An 18,932-nucleotide genomic window follows, 5' to 3' on the forward strand; every position below is an offset into this window, starting at 1 on the left:
TTTAGCTTTGTTTTTGATTGGCCTAGAAGGACTAATATTTCAGGAAGATAAGATGTGTCTAGGCAATGAGAAGTTCTATGCATCTAAAACAACTAAGAAACTGAATGAAAAGCTGGAGTTCTTCAGAGTTACCACATAGGTAATTCACAAGATAATGAAGGCAATAACAGAAATATCGGGATCTAATTAGCTATGACAGTACTGAACTTTGTAATTTTTAAATTAAATCTTTAGAAGATTTTCATATTTTCTTCTTTGAAACTTTTCCTCACTGATTGATGTATTAAGGGTCATGCTTATTTTGTCAGTGGTCTTAATTTTATGTTTAAATTATCAGATTTTCTTAAAGTCTTAATATCCTTTACTTTTAAAGAAAGTTAAACTTAATTTTTTAACAGTAGTATGCTAAACAGTAGTATTTAACAGTAGTATTTAACATTAATATGCATTCCACATATCACAAAATTTATCCTTTTTTTAAGAGAGAGAGAGAGAATTTTTTAATATTTATTTTTCAGTTTTCGGCGGACACAACATCTTTTTTTTTTTTTTTTTGTATGTGGTGCTGAAGATCCAACCCAGGCCACACGCATGCCAGGCAAGCACACTACTGCTTGAGCCACGTCCCCAGCCCAACAAAATTTATCCTTTTAAAGGACATTGTACAGATTTTTAGTATGTACACAGTTAATGCAAATTTCATGCTATCTAATTTTAGGATACTATATTATCTCAAAAAGAAACTCCATTTTGCATAGTAGCAGTCATTCCTCCTTTACCTCTCCCCTGAGCACCTAACAACCACTAATCTACTTTATCTCCTTATAGATTTTTCTCTTTTCTATAATTCATGTAGGTGAAATCATACAATATATGTTCCTTTGTGACTGGCTTCTTTCATTTAGCATAGTGGTTTAAATGTTCATCTATATTATGTTACATATCATTACCTCTTCTCTTTTTATTGCTGAACAATATTACAATGAACAGACAAGCTATTTTTTGTTAACTTATTCATCATTCCGTAGTCATTTGGTCTGTTTCTACTTTATGCTATAAAGGAATAATGTTGCTATGAACATCTATGTACAAATTCTGTGCAATTGTGTGTTGTCATTTCTCTTTGGAATATAACTAAGAGTTGAATTGCTGAGTCAAGGGTTAAACTCTATGTTTAATACGAGAAGGAACTTAAATACATTTTTATGTTGGCAGAACATCATGGCGGAAAATGATGATTAGGAAGCAGAGAGAGAGAGAGACTCCATTCACCAAATATAAAATAAAAATCCAAAACGCATGCCCCCAGTGACCCTCTTCCAGCCACACCCTACCTTCAGTTACCACCCAGTTAATCCCATTGGGGGCAGTTTCAATTCACTGATTGAATTAAAGCTTTTACAAACCAATCATTTCTTCTCTAAACCATCTTGCATTGTCTCACATATGAGCTTTTGAGGGACTCCTCATATCCTAACCATAACATTATCCTATTTCTATGGATTAGATTGAATAACTGGATTTCCCTAAATTGCCATTACCTTATTTGATATTTCTTTATTGTTCCTCAGACACCAAATCCATTATGAATAATACAGACAAATGTGTTCACTTCAGCTTAAGTAAATATCAGGCCCAATGTTCAGATATGGTATTTTTTTAAATGATAAAATACATGGGAATATAGAAAGGGTAATTCTCTTTTCCTGCATAAATATATTTATGATTTACCAGTTTTACTTATTTCTTTGTCAGAAGTATAGTGTATTCAGTACATTTTTAAAATCTTAAGCAACATAAATGCATCACTAACTACCTGGGAAAATATACTTCTCTTTTATTGCGTACATATATTTATGTTCTGTTAATTTTACTGCTTTATTTCTCAGAAGCATAGTGTATTTACTAATGCCATTTTTTTAAAAATCTTAAGCAACAGAAGCCCAATACTAACAAACTTAATCCAAAAATATAATCTGTTGCTGGGATTTATTAATTCATAAATAAATTGCAGAAAAGACAGTGATTTCTAAGCCCAGGGATTCAAATATTATCAGGATTCTATCACTGGATATCTTTACATATACTGACTCTTATTCTCTCCTATTGAAACTTGATCTATTTTGATAAGCAAGTGAACTTGTGATGGTGTTAGTGAGAGGGACATATGGATAGTGAATATGCAGCTATTACATTCCAAGATTAATTCACTAAAACTGCAAGTTATTTTCAAACTCCAATTCCAAATAGAGCCTTAAGTCTCCTAAATTGTTTGCAACACTTGGATGTTCTTTGTGTCAAAACACAACACTGGCTTCGTTTAGACTGGAAGCCCGCAAGTTCTAACCCATCATAGAAGTAAGAAGATACAAAGTCATGTAATATATTATTTTCCATTTCACAAACACAATAAAATAAGAGGGAAAAATTCTCCCCAAAACAGAAGCACTGGATGGATCATTCTTACAGTAGCAGTTGTGCTGTTACTAGAAAAGACTACCAATTAGAACAAGCAATGTCCAGTACTCAAATGGCTACTTACCAGAAATGAAGAATATTGACAAATTCACAGAAGTTGAGTGATTCAGGAACACTTGTGCAAACAGGTGGGGTGGTGAAGAAGAAGAAGGAGGAGGAGGAAAAAGAGAAGGAGAAGGAGGGAGAGGGGAAGAAGATAAAAGGACTAAAATGGAATCCTTCTCAATAAATATCAGCCATGTTATTATATAGCAAATATTGCCAGCAATTTATGTATTTTTTAAAATATGAAGTGATTTTATTTGCATGGAAAATTGCTTCTCTCATGTTTGAGATATGTCTCTGGAATCATTTCTTTAAATGATATGAAGTCAATAAATTAATTGTCATACCTACATTTAATTTGAAGTTTCTAAATCTGTTTGAAAATACTAATTAAACTCTCCACAGCATTTTTGGAAAGTGGAAGATTACTGTATTTCTCTTTTACACATGGATAACCCAGAGGCAGGGAGCTTAAGTGCCTTTGTGAAAAAAACATCCAGTCATTCATGTGTAGAAGCAAGCATTGACAGTGAGGATGGACACTTGCATGATTCTTTAACCATCCAGCTGAACTGCCACTCCTTAAGTAGAAAAGCTAGTGATCCATGCACTCTATTTCTTGCCCTTTAATTACCTGGAATCAGATTGGACTCAGACCAATTTCCTTCTGAACTTATTTTCAAAAGCTCATATTTGAGAGGTTTTACAAAAATCTGAATCAAATATAAGAAACTTCTGTGTAATAATTTGGAAGAATTCATGACATTAAGAGAGAATTCAGGTAATAAAGGAAAGATAATTTTTACTTGGAGAATGTATGACTGTCTTGAAATTGATTTCAACAACAAAGGAAAACATCTAAGAAAAACCTTCTGGGAAGGAAAAATGTTAGGCATATAAAACGAGCATTAAAAGTACTTCAACAAAAGTAAACTTTAAATGAACTCTCCATAAAACTATGTGAACTGACTTATAAATCAGCCCAACATTAAACCAGTGCAACAAATGTATATGTCAATACTGCAATGGTAAGACTTAGTTTACAGACCTACTTTGAAACTGTAGGATATAGTAGAATAGTAGCCTTAACACTGAAAACTCTAGAGTAAACAGGGACACACACTGAAGGGTTTACATACTTTATATAGAATTGATTTTAACTCAAAGGATTATTTATTTCTTTAAAGAGAGGAAATATATTCAAGATATGATCTATTTTATGTACTATTTTCTGACTATAAAACAATGGTATGGACTATATATATGTATGTGATAGTAACAATTATATATGAAAATATACATAGACTTAAAATAGTTTGATTATTATTCAATCCAAGCATAATTTTAATGTCATTAAGTTGCTAAAAGTATTGATTTTGAAATTTAAAAAAAAATCTACATTTAAATCTAGGATCTGCCAATTGTTAGTTGAGTGAGTTAGTAAACCTTTATAAGCCAAAGCCTTTTCCATTTGAAAAATGATAAAATAGATTGTTTTAAGGTATTATCATAAAAATTGAATAAGGAAATACATGTACATACTTGCCATAAATCATCACATATAGTAGGCATTCATCACTCCTAATTTTAGTTGCACTTCTTTTAATAAGATTTTCTCATTACCTAGAAAAAATATTCAATCCTATTTCAATAAATTCCCCAAAATATTTATATAGTTGCATGTATAGTCTACAATGAAACAGAATTTGCATAATATCCAATACCCATTTCTTTTTATTGAAAGCATAGACTAAAGGATATCTTTTTGTACATCAATCCTGAAGGGAGAAAAATAAGAAGAATCCATAAAAGTTTATGTTCCCAGTAGAAGTAGTTTTAGATCAGAGTTGTTGGGGATTGGACTTCAACAGCATAGATTTGAATTCTGTAATTTATCCCTTCTAATCAAATTGCTTCCACTTAATGCTTTTTAATTTATGTGCATATGATATTTATGATGAATATAAAAATAGTGTCATAAAGAAATTAGAACAATTTTCTGTGTATATAATGGTTCCAAAAATAGTTAGATGTATGTAAAAGTGGATTAAAATTATCAGTGACTTTCTATGGTTCTTAAAGCATGGAGTAGTCTGGGTCCAGATCCTAGCTCCTAACTAACTGTATGGTTTTAAAAATATTCAAATATCAATACCTCAGTTTTCTGATCTGCAGAGGCATGATGCTATTTTTCATACCTAGTTCCTATGTTTGTCACAAAGATTAAGGAAGATAATAAATGGATAACAATAATATAGTATCTGGTTCAAATTCTGAAAAACTAGTAGATATTATTTAAGAAAAATTTAGTTCAAATAATCTCCCTAGAACATTATCTTTATGCAATGTACCAGCTAAATGAAATATATCAGCTTTGTATTATTCCTTTAAAACAAATTTAAACATTGGCACCTATATTTAAAGATTATTGTAACTTCCTTCAGTATAGACTTCTATGTTTATAGCTTTTCTTTTGGGTCTAAATTTTTGTACAGTAGTGTAGACAAGTAGACTTATCTCCATATCATCATCTCTCACCTGGTAACACATATGTTGCCCCCTCTCCCTCTAGTATATATTAAGACCAACATCCCATTCTAATTTAAAGTCTGCTTAGTACATATTATCTTTAAGGAGTTTGTTTGTAATGACTACTGTTATTATATATTCCATGTTTGCCATCATTTTCTGCTTGCCTACATCAATGAATCCTTCAAAAGCATGTTTTATCAAGTTTTAATTAATTTTTGTTCACTAATTTATATGTACCTAAATTCTCCCCAATGAGATTTTAAGCCTTAGAAACTGGGGACCAAGATTTTTAATTACAGTAACTCTCATGTAACTGAGGATACAGAAGGAGAGAGAATGATTGCATGAGTGGAATTATTTGGGCTCCCACCACAATTATTAATATTAATTAATAAAATTCCACATTATTACTTATTAGTGTTAATTGCATCCTAAGATTTGTTCAAGGAGACATTTTCTGGTATCTCTCTGTAAGGAAAAAATAATGAAATCCAAATCCATTTGATCAATGGTTATGCAAGTTTTAGTTGTAATATTTCCAGAGGAAATTAACTTAATCTTGGTTTTGTTGTATATTTTTAATTAAAAAGACTATATTAAGTGAGAAACTGATCATTGTAAAGTAGGAGAATAAATATGTATATATTCAAAGATGGGGGTTTATTAATTTTTAATCAAAAATTCATTATTTATAATGATTCTGAAGGTAGAAGTTAAAGAATGGGACTCTCATTCAACTACTGGGGAAATTTATTTTGAACTTTAAATGACTCTAGGATTTATGTGCATTCTAAAAGTATTTATGTTCATTTTACAAGTGTCAGATACATATGTAAATGCAAAGAAAAGTGATGGGAAAATATCACATGCAAACTTCCAAGGCACTTGTCCCCATGATGCTGCTAATATTTGGGGAAAAGACTTAGTTTCCACCTTTTCCCAAGTCCATGTAAAAGTTTCAGCAACATCCTGCAGAACCTAGTTCTTCATCTCCTCCTTATACTAATGTAAATAATCAATTTCTGGACTATTTTCTGGTGCTATAAAGGAAATAAATAATACATAATTTATAATAAAGTGTGATCAATTGTATTTATCTTCCAGGAACATTAGTATTTACTGGGAAGCTAAGGCAGGAAGATTGCAAGTTCAAAGCCAGATTCAGTAATTTAGGGAAACGCTCAGCAACTTAGCAAGAACCTATCTCAAAATAAATAGTGAAAAAGATTGAGAGGGTTCGACCCCCAGTACCCAAAATAAAGACTAAAAAGAGAAAGCTTAATGTAATAAGGAAATGATTAGAAGGCTATCATGGTCTAATATAACGGTGTTGGGAATTTTTAAATTTAGGTTATAGAGTATATCCCAGTTTTCTGTGTCAGACCTCATCTTCCCATGTGTAAAGCTGTTTTTAGTCTACCTGTGAATTATATTCCTGAAATATTTCCAAGTAAGAACAATAGGGCAATATTGTAGAATAAACATTTGTAAAGACAATGCTTTTAATATTTTTAAAATATTTGTTTCATACAAAATAATATATCTAATACTGCTCAAATGAAATTGGTAATGAGGGAAATCCTGAATAGAATTATTATTTTATCATGCTGAATGCTAAAAATTAGTGATGACATTTTCAATCTGTCTAATTAAATCGATGGGCAATTTGCTAGATGGCCTTTAATATTTTTCTAAAGAATTGTACTCTACAATGTTATAAAAGGTCAAAATCAGTCTGTGGCTAATATGTTTTTTTCATCAGTGCAGTTAATGAGATACAGGAAACATTATTTGTTTTCAAAACAAGGTCATTTAGGAAGAAAAACAACTTGTGAATAAATGACAAAGAAAAATAATTGTATTGTCCCTGAAGGAAATTTTAAAATTATCTAAAATGGAATTACATTTTAAAAAACATTCCTAGGTAAATTCTGGTTTAATAAATTTGCTAGTTTGTGGATTTTTTAAAATAAAACAGAAGGATATAATGTGGTCCAAATTAATTCAACCATTACCATTTGCAAAAAATTAAGAATATTTTTAGTTAGTTGTAAAAGCACGTTTATTTAGAAGTATATACAAACTTTAAGAAATTTAGGCAACATTAAATATGTTTATCTTTAGTAATATAGTAAAATAAAAATTAATGAACACAATATTTTAAATTTCTTCTCTAAAACTGATCAAAGTTATGAAAGTATTTCAAAATAAGATATTAAATTGTATAGTATAATAATACATAAAAATAGTTTTACTCTTTCTTGTTTAAAAGTTATATTTGCATTGTTTTAAAAATACATCTAAACAATGTTATTGCATATCCACCTCTATAATGAATAGGAACTGAAACATTCCAAACACTTATCATCATTTAAGATCTAAATCTATAATTTTGAAACAAACAACAGCAATGAAGCAGACCAGTAACTCCACTTCAAAATGACCCTTAAGATAATTAAGCTTCTCTTCTTATCAGAAAGAATTTTACAAAGGGTGTCAATAGGATATCAGCAAAAATTTTCTTCGGAGGGCATTGTGGTTTGTACCTCCCACTCTTGGAAATGCCAGGTTTGCAGACAAAACTTGTGAAACCTCTCTCTAGCCTAAAAATGGGGATAAAAGAATAACTATTATGTACCCATCCCATGTAACCACTCCACTAAGTATAAATCTAAAGAATTTCCAGACTGAGGATCCAGAGGGTTATTTTTTTCTTTCTTTTTTAAGATTTAACCCCCTCTGGACTAGCTGCAGCTAAATAAACCTGCTTCCTGAAAATTCCTTGGGGCTCCAACCGTATCTGTCCTACATCAGCAATTGTTCATCCATTCTTCATTTATTTACTTATTGAACTACTACAATTTTCCATTCTGCCTTCCAAAAGCATGTGAAGAACAAGTAGACAAGTGAGCTGGGCACCTTGGCACACACCTGTAATCCCAGCTGCTCTGGAGGTTGAGGTAGGAGAATCATAAACTCAAAGCCAGCTTCAGCAATTTAGCAAGGATGTAAGCAACTTAACAAGACCCTGTCTCAAAATAAAAATAAGTAAATAAATAAATAAAATAGACTGGGAATATGGCTTAGTGGTTGCATGTCCCTGGGTTCAATTCCAGTTACAAAAAAAAAAAAAAATAGACAAATGGAGAGGTACATGGTAAATATTCATTTATTCATTCACCTACTCATTCTTCATTAATTAGAAAGTTTATTGAATTATTATTGCTTCCAGACAACATTGTAGATCCTCAAGTTAAAAACATTCATTTCAATCAGAGCTTATTACAGTTGTGAGGTATAGGAAGGGCAGACAACAAACACAGAAAGGAAAACAGATGGTCATCATTTTCACAAAGAAAAGCAAAACAGTAAAGAACAACAGAACTAGGAATGGCAACTATCAAAATAAAAATAAAATGTAAGGTCAAACCTTACTGAAGTGTATGCTTGAAAAAAAAATAAAGATGCCGAGAATGGTGGTCCAAACCTCTAATCCCAATGAATTTGGAGGCTGAGGTAGAAGAATCTCAAGTAGGAGGCCAACCTCAGCAACTCAGCCAGACTCTGTTTCACAGTAAAATTAAAAAAAAAATAAAATAAAAGAAAGAAAGGAAAAGAAAAGAGAAAAAAAGAGTTGGAGTGTAGATCAGTGGTAAAGTGACACTAAGTTAAATCTCCAGTATCACAAAACAAATGAATGAATGATGAATAAGTGAATAAAAATAAATAAATAAATAAATACTGAATATTAGCAAACAAACCTACAGTTATGGAATCATAGTAGCACAGATAATAGAGGAAAAAAAAGAACAAGTGTCTTGCTAAAGAGATAGAGCTGTGTTCAGAAGGGAATAAAGTCTATGCTGCTTATGGAGAGAAAGCAACCACGTAATTAACAAAATATGTAGAACAGTCAGTGAAGTATGCTCTGGTCTTACGCTTTAACCCTAAATGAGATGGAAAGGCGTTAAGGAATTCAGAGCAGAGAGGTGAAATTGTCTGACTTCTTATCATGACTGCTTAGATTTTTGCTCTTAGGACATATTGTAGAAAAGCATGAATTGAAACAGAAAGGATATGGCCTTTGTAATAATTTGAGTTATAAAAATTAGTAGCTTGAACCATCACAATAGCAGTTTAGGAAATGAGCAGCAATCAGACATGGAATAGGTTTTAATATAGAAATGCTAGGATTTGCTATCAATGTAAAATGTAAAAGAAGAGAATAAAGACTGACAGTGAAACTTGGGGCCAAGCAACTGAAAGAATGAAATACTATAACCAGCCAGCATGATGGCACATGCCTGCAATCCCAGCCATTTTAGAGGCCAAGGCAGAAGGATTGCAAATTTGAGGCCAGCCTCAGCTATTTAAAAAGAGAACAAAAGGCCCTAAGTAATTTAGAAAGATCCTGGTGGGTGGGGGGAGAAGGAAAGAAAAAAAAAAGATTAGACTTGATAGCATTTTAATCTGTATGGTACAGTGTGAATTTAGTGTTTGCATCATTATGCAAACATCCCTGGTACTGGTATCCTGACCTTGTAGAAGTAATAAAAAGAAGGATCAGAACAGAAACCTAGGTGTTACTGGATGTTTTTCCAACATAACACTTTAATGTTTTGTACCTAAAACCAAAATTCAAACTATGTCAATGGTTATCTTTTGTGAATTTTGAACTAAATTATTTTTTTAGTCATTAAATCTGCCTGAATGGTCTGAAATCCCCAGTAGCATGCAAAAGTATATGGCTTTCTCTCCAGAGAACAATTATTTACAAATAATAAGTAAACAAGCTAACAGAATGCCCAACTTTAATGTAATACACATAAATATTATAGCTTCTCCAATGGTTCTCATATGTAAAAACCAAAATTTTGCAAACACAAACATAGTGAATATTTTTACCTAAATAAATGAGAGGTAAATATTTTTCAAGTATGAAGAAACCAGAAAATTTTTAAAAAGAAAAGGAGGCAAAAATTTTTAAAAACGAAATAAAGATTTTGTCCCATTCTATAGGCCCTCTCATTAGTGAAGTCAGATCCTAAGCCAAAGTGTTGAAGATTTGGGCCTATTTTTTCTTCTATTATGTAAACATTCTCTGTTTTAGTGCTTATGACTTTGATCCATTTTGAGTTTAGTTTCATACAGTTTGAGAGTTGGGAGCTTAATTTCATTTTTTTACATATAGATTTACAATTTTCCCAGCACCATTTGTTGAATAGTCTATCTTTTCTCCAGTATGGTTTTGGCACCTTTTCCTACTATGACATAACTGTAGTTTTGTGGTTATGTGGGTTTGTCTCTGTGTCTTCTACTCTGTACCATTGTTCTACATGTCTGTTTGGGTGTCAATAGCATGCTGTTTTGTTACTTTTGCTCTGTAGTATATTTTAAGTTCTGGTATTATAATGCCTCCTGCTTCACTTTTCCTGCTAAGGATTGCTTTGGCTATTCTGATTCTCTTATTTTTTCAAATTAATTTCATGACTGCTTTTTCTATTTCTATAAGAAATGATGTTGGGATTTTAATTGGAATTGCATTGAATCTATAGCACTTTGAATAGTATGGCCGTTTTGACAGTATAAATTCTTTCTATCCAGGAGCATATGAAGTCTTTCCATCTTCTAAGGTCTTCTCCAATTTCTTTCTTTAGTGTTCTGTAGTTTCATTGTAGAGGTCTTTCATCTCTTTGGTTAGATTAATGCCTAAGTACTATTTTTTTTGAGGCTATTGAGAATGGGGTAGTTTTCCTAATTTCTGTTTCCATAGACTATTACTGATGCATAGAAATGCACTTGATTTATGGGTATTGATTTTATATTCTGCTACTTTGCTGAATTCATTTATTAGTTCTGCAGTGGTTTTCTACTGTGACTTTTTGTGAATCTTCTAAATATAGAGTCATATCATCAGAAAATAGTGATACTTTTTTCTATTCATGTCCCTTTAATTTTTGTCTTCTGTCCAATTGTTTTGGCTAGAGTTTCAAGAACAATATTGAATAGAATTGGTGAGTGAAGGAATCCCTGTCTTGGTCCAGTTTTTAGAAGTAATGCTTTCAATTTTTCTCTATTTAGAATCATGTGGGCCTTAGGTTGAGAATAGATAGCTTTTGTGTTGTTGAGGTATGTTCCTACTATCCTTAGTTTTTCTAGTGTTTTGAACATTACGGCGTGCTGTATTTTTGTCAAATGTTTTTTCTACATCTATTAAAATGATTATATATATATATATATATATATATATATATATATATATAATTTTTGTTTTTAACTATATTTATGCAATGAATTATGGTTATTGCTTTCTACGTATTGAATCAACCTTGCATCCCTGTTTTTGTATGCAATTTACCAAAATTATATTGAGAATTTTTACATCTATGATCATCAGGAATATTGATCTGAATTCTTTTTTTCTTGATGTGTCTTTGTCTGGTTTTGGTATCAGGGTGATATTAGCCTCATAGAATGAGTTTGGGAGGGTTCCCTCCTTTTCTATTTCATGGAATAAGTTGAGAAGTATTGATGTTAATTCTTCTTTGAAGATCTTTTAGAACTTGACTGAGAATCAAGAGCCTAGAGAATGGGAGAAAGTCATTTATCAAACACACATCAGATACAGCATATATCCAGGATATATAAAGAACTCAAAATACTTAACACCAAAAAAATTAAAAATAAAAAAAAAATAACCCAACCAATAAATGAGCTAAGGAAATGAATGGGCACTTCACAGAAGAAAAACTACAATTGATGAACAAATATATGAAAAAAAAAATGTTCAACATCTCTAGCAATTAGAAAAATGCAAATCAAAAGCATTTATTATGGTTTGGATGTGAGGTGTTCCCCAAAACTCACAAGTGAGACAATGCAAGAAGGTTCAGAGGAGAAATTATTGGGTCCTAAGAGTCTTGACCCAATTAGTCATTTAATCCACAGATAGGGATTAACTGAAGTGGTAGGGTGTGGCTAAGGAGGTGGGAATAGGGGTGTGGCTTTGGGTATATATTTGAATCTGACCAGTGGAGTCTCTCTCTCTGCTTCCTGATATGGGCTGCTTCCCTTGCCACACTCTCCTGCCATGATACTCTGTGAGCCCTGGGCTAGCCTTCTTTGAATTAAGACCTCTAAAACAGTGAGCCCTCAGATAAGCTTTTCCTCCTTTATAGTTGTTCTGGTCAGATCCTTTAGTCACAGCAGTGAAAAAGCTTACTAAAACACCTCTTTAAGATTTCATCTCACTCCAGTCAGAAGGGCGATTATCAAGAATACAAGCATCAATAAATGTTGGCCAGGATGTGGGAATAGGTATACTCATACATTACTGGTGGGACTGCAAATAGGTACAACCACTATGGAAAGCAGTATGGAGAGTCCTCAGAAAACTTGGAGTAGATCCACAATTTGACCTAGTTATTCCGCTCCTCAGTTTATACCCTAAACACTTAAAATCAGCATAATATAGTGACGTAGTCACATCAATGTTTATAGCAGCTCAACTCACAATAACTATGGAACTAACCTAGATTTCCTTCAACAGACAAATGGATAAAGAAAATGTGCTATACATATACACATTGGAATGTTACTCAGCCTTAAAGAAGGATGGGATGATAGTAATTACAGATAAATGGATGGAACTGGAGAATATCATGCTAAGTGAAATAAGCCACTCATCCCCCCCAAAACAAAGGATAAATGTCTTTTCTGATATATGGATGCTAATTCACAGCAAGGGATGGGGAGGATTGGAAGAATAGAGTTACTTTGGATTAAGCAAAGGGGAGTGAAATGAAACAGACATTATTATCATATGTACATATATAACTACATAACCTGTGTGATTCTACTTCATGTGCAACCAGAAGAATGAGAAGTTATACGCCATTTATACATGATGTGTCAAAATGCATTCTACCATTATGTATAGCTAATTACAGTAAAAAATGAAATATAAGTTAGGCAAAGAGTTAAATTGATCAAGATAGGAATGAAGGTATTAAAGGAGGTAATATATAAAAGATGACTAGGAAGGCATCTTTAGTATGATTAAAGAAGTGCTCTTTGCTCTATAATATATTTGACCCTCCAGCTACACAGGTTGCACAAGCCACTCACTTGTACCAAATTGCTTTAGAAGAAGGGGAAACCTAAATGGAAAACTGATTTTTAGGCCCCAATTGGTCACAAGCTAAATCCAAATCCTTGTCATACTGCCTTGCCATACTTCTCCTATCTCAGTGTCTTCTATCTCTTCAATTAGTCTTCCTTTCAACTGCAAAACAAACCTGAAGATCTTGCTACAGTTTCTTGAATCCTTAAGATTTCTTTTAGCTACCCACCATTCTTCTTTCCATACTGGCAGAAAGATTGTAGTTATTGAAATGTCACTTCAGACACTTCTGTCCTTTCACAAAGCCAAAAATGTAATTAAAGGCAAATAGTAAATAAACCCTTACAGTTCTAAGCCTTTGTGGATCTGTCAGTCTCCACAAGTTTCAGTGACTTTTGTTTGAAAGAAGCTTATACCCATTTTGAATAACTCCAAATCAATAATGACATGGGTGCAATGGAATGATATTTTGGATTGTATTCCTTGGCCTTTCCTAATATTGTAGAGACCTTGAAAATGGAGGACAACTGAATGCTCTCCCAGCTCCTTGTAGAAAGGTGGAAATTCATTGCTCATTATGAAAGTCACGTTCAGGCCCTATATATAAAATGCAAAAAAACATGCAAAGTTCTTTATAATACATTAGCTGTAATAGAAGGGAAAGGGCTGAGTATTAGAATATTGTTTGAAGGAACTACATTTATAAATTGATTTGCAAAGTTTTTATTTTGAATACTCTTCTCTCTCTGGTTAATAGTTTTCCTATTGCCATAAGAAAACCACACATTTTCAAAATTGTTATTATAAATTAACCAGGTAAATTTCTATTGGAAAACACATTAACTAGAACAGATGTAAATGATGTTTTGCTTTAGTTCCAATATCTCAAAGAGCTGGGTGTGACTGACACCTAGTGGAAGAAAAGCAAAACTTGTGAAATAAAAGATCAGGTTAAGGACTGTGACTGTTACTGTTTTATAGGTCCTCCACTGCTATTATTTATTTTAAATATTATGAAAAATCACCATCACTAATGTGCTTTGACACATTAAAGAATTCCTTTTCTTTAATATCCCTCTGTGTGAGTTTTTAAGCAAAAGAAGCAGAATTATGAGAATCATGATTATTCACTGGCTCTATAAAGATTGATATAATCTGTTATATAATAGGTAATTTTGTCAGTTGGTAAATAAACAATAACATATTTTGTTTTTTTTTTATTTGTCAAGAGTGAGATTATTTTAAGACATGCAAAAGTACTAAGTCCAATACAGAACATTGAAGAAATTCAGATTCCTCCAAAATCTTCATCTAACTGAAGTCAGGTTTGTTAAAAAAGAAAGGTGTTTTTTTCATGAGACTGAAAATAAGTATGTAAATGTGTTGCCAGCTCCTTGAAGGAAGGTGTAAGAAATGGTTTATTCATTTTTTTCAAAGCACATAGAACTTAGAAATTAGAAATCTGCTCAGCAGATTATTACTACACAAGTTAGTATATACATGGTTTGAAGTCTTTGTTCTAAGCTTTGTAAAATACCTGTGTTCACAGTATCTGCTCCTTTTAAGCATACATAAATTAGATGAAGTTATGTAAATTACTGTAATACATATAGGGAATGAATAAAAGACAATGTATTTTAATTTCTTTACAAATATTCAGATTTCTGAAAATTTTGTTTGATTTTAACATCAGAATTTTATTGTTGTTACATAATTATGACATGCTATAATATAATTACAATAAAAATCACAATTATTGTAGACAAAATAAGTTTCATAAGAGTCCTTAGAATTTCATTTGTTTTGTTAAGAAATTTTATTGTTTTGCTATTGGTTTCATTAAAATTATATTTAAAACCTGAAAAAATCATGTTCTAAGATTTTTTTAGGGTAAACTGGGAATATTAAAAGCAACTTAGCTTAGCATCAGCAATCCATCATGCAATTTCTTTACTCTTTCAGTACAAACTTGTTTTATAATACAAATAGTTGTTTTAACTAAAATATAATTTCAAAGAATAGGGGAAACCACCAAAAGCATTCCATAACCACTTTTCATCTTCCCTAATCCTTAGGTGGATAGTGCCATTTGCAGTCTTAAAGTCATTCAGTGGCCCTTCATTTTGTATTATCAAGGTCAAAATCTTTGAGAAGCCATCTTCAGCTTGTCACCTTGTTCCTACTCATTTCTCTATCCTTGACTCCTAACATTCCTCAGCCCTGCACATACCACAGGTCAGCTCAAAGAGACCTCTGTACAGACATTGTGCAACATCACTTACTATAGCTATAGCTCTGTTTCTTCTTGATATTGTCTCCTCCTCCATTGGGCAAAACCAAGATTTGCAGGAATAAAATGGAAAAGAATACCAGTGTTATATTAAAAGAAAGTGGGTTCTAACTCTGGTTCATTGAATTACATAGCCTTTGGTATCTATTATCATTGTGCTTCTATTTCCTTAAAAATCTGAATAGTGCTATAGTTTTAATCTTAAAGGTCCCTCAAAGGCCTGTTGTTAAACGCCTGGTGCCAAGAGTGGTGCTTTGGGGAGATGGTAGAACCTTTAAGAAGGTCTAGTGTGAGGTCTCTAAGTCATTGGGGTATGTCCCTGGAGGGTCTCTTGCACCTTCCTCTTTGCTACTTCACATATTCATGATTAAGTGACTGGATTTGCTTCAGGATGTGCTCTCATCTTCATGCACTTCCTAGCGGGTAGCTGATTATGGACAGGAACCACAAAAATTATGAATCAAAAATATCTTCTCAAGTTGGTTAACAGAGAATTGATGCCAGGAGTGGGATTTTTGCTGTGGTTAAATACCTAAGACAATGTGGAGAAACCTTTGGAATTGATTTTCAGAAAGAGTGGGGAAAATTTTGGAGGATCAGGCAAGATAAATTTTAGAATACTGTAAGAGGATTTAACAAGTTAGTCTCACAGAGCTAAGACACCAGAGTGCTGTTAGGCCTGCAAACACAAAAGGTCAAGATGATAAGATGTCAAATGGAAATGTGACTCCATTGGGAATTTGACTGGAAACCATCCTGGATATATTGTGCCAGTGAATTTTGCTGCACTTAGACTATGTCCCCAAACTGTGTCCTTTGTGGGAGGTCAGGCTTAACAGCAGCAGAATATAACTAGCTTGTTTTACCTAAAATACAGTAAGAACCTGGACTTAAAAGGAGCAGAGTAGTGACTGTGCATGGTGGTGCACACCTGTAATCCTAGTGACTTGGGAGGCTGATATAGGAGGATCACAAGTTCAAGGCACCCTCAGCAATTTAAGCAAGGCCCTAAGCATCTTAGTGAGAATCTGTCTCCAAAAACAGTTTTAAAACAGGGCTAAGGACGTGGATCAGTGGTTAAGCACACCTGGGTTCAATCCCTTGTACTTCTCATTCCACTATACAAAAAAAAAGGGAGCATTAAGAATTGGGAAATTTGATGTGTAGGGAAGCTTTGGGAGTGAAGCTGAAGCTGCAGTGGGGACCCAAGAAAGGCAGAGATGCCTGCAAGTGCAACACCCAAGCAGCAAATTTATAGGCAAAGCCAGGTCAATAGAATGGTCTTGTGTAATACAAACAGGAAAGTTATAAAAATGGGCTTCCCAGGCCCTTGAAAGCACACATCCTACCACAATGTGCCTGGATGTTGGACCTGGACCCTTAAGTTTTAATGGTTTCCTTGTTGGGTTTTGATCCTGCTTTAATCCATTCCCTCTTTAATATTTTCCTATCCCTTCCTTTTTGATTATATTTTGTGCTTGTCCCACCATTATATCTTGCAAGTATATAACTTTGTTTATTTTTTATTTGTTTATTTATTTATTTATTTATTTATTTATGTTTACTTTTATAGGGATTCACAGATTAGTTTACTTTAAGTAAGACTCAAGGAAGAGATTTTATACTTGGATTTGGAGCAATACTGAAACAGTTAAGACATTAGCATTCTCAGAGATGGTCTACACGAACTCTGCATTGTGATATGGACCTGAGTCTTTGGGTATCAGGGAAAAGATACTATAGCTTATAATTAAATGTCTCACAAAAGCCTATGTGCTGAAGCATTGACCATGTCATGTTTTCATTGTAGCAATGAAAGCTGAATAATAGTAGTAGTAGTATGCGTAGAGATTGGCAGAAAATAAATCCTCAATAAACACTGAGTACTTTTTTCTCTTGTAAATTTTTTTTCCAAGTAACTACTCTGTAAAACCCTTCCTGTGCTGGCAAGGCCTTTAGGCAACTGGTCTACATATCAGTGAAGATGTTTATCACATTACATCATGACTCATGTGATTCAGAATTCTTAAATTTATTTCCCACAGAACTTAACTCCAGTGGTGCGTAAATAACCACCTGTTCCTATTCAACTCTTTTGTGATGTCTAATAGGTAAATCAAATTTAAAATTTCCAAATCACAATTATTCATATCTTCTTCACTTCAACATATATTCATGTCAAACTGTATTTAATTAATAATTCATTCTCCTTCTTTGGCCCAAGACCTAATTTTCCTCTAGATTCCATCACTCCATTGTCAAATTTGTGGTTTTTGAGGTTGTTGTTGTTTTTAATCATCTTCATCTTCAAGTTCTCCTTATTCCCAGTCATCATCAACTCTTGAGAACTCAATACCAAGTCAGGCCTCATTCTTCTACTTACCTACTTCTATTCGAAGCAACCCACCCAAATGTTTGTGATCTTCTAATATGTAAATAATGCAGATATGGGTTAGAATAATAGCCAAATTCATTATTCTAGGACGCAAGACCCACATGGTCTGTAATGAAACCCCTCCCTTCTGAACAGTTGTGTTTTATCACAACTCACTATCCACCACAGTCTAGCCCACGTGGTCTTAATTGTGACTTTGGCATGTCAGTCTCATTCACAACTTAACCTCTGAAGGTGTTATTTCTTCTTTTTGAAATAGTTTCCCACAAATAGTCACAGATCTTTTCCCTTAAATTTTCTGCTCAAATGAAAAGGTCAAATCTTTGCCTATCAAGTATCAATGCCTTAATGTATATTATTTATTTAGTACTGACTTAAATATCTTTATATCCCCCCTCTAAATATAAACTGCTTTGGGGAAGAGACTTCAGAGTCTAAATAAGTACCATATTTCCAGTGATCAGCACATACTAAGTGCTTAAAAATATAGAATGTTATCTTCTCTATTTCTTCACAATAGTACAATTCCTGTAGATGGTAACAAGACCTCAGAAACTCATTTTTGGAGCATTAAAATCAGAAATGAATTTCACATACAATAAAATGAATTATAATAGTAATATAAGAAAACATTAATAGCAGATTATAACTGCAAAAATGGTTAAAGACTTTGCCTTGCCTATCATAAAATTTAAAATAGGTAAACCACAAAATCAATCTACTTGAACTTTGAAACCAATCAATATATAAATTTGTGTCCCATAAAGCTTCCAATACTCAATATTGAATTACAAATGCCCTCTGGTTTGTACAGTCACATAAGAATCTTTTCACTTGTTCTTATATAGTTCTAAGTCAGACACCTTTCATTTACCAAGTCAGTACCAGTACCAAGTCAGGATCAGTACCTCTTTTTATGATTGCATTCCTATAATTTTCCATCAGGCAGTCATATCTGCTTTCTGCATCTCCATTAAGAAATCCAGATCACATATTTACTAGACTCTTTTTCCTCAGTATGATTTTAACATGTTTGTTTCTCTGGTGGCTATATATCTTCATTACTATAC

Source organism: Marmota monax, unplaced genomic scaffold (assembly GCF_021218885.2).
Source record: "Marmota monax isolate L192 unplaced genomic scaffold, Marmota_monax_Labrador192_F-V1.1 WCK01_AAM20220418_F8-fsc00132, whole genome shotgun sequence".
Classification (NCBI taxonomy): Eukaryota; Metazoa; Chordata; class Mammalia; order Rodentia; family Sciuridae; genus Marmota; species Marmota monax.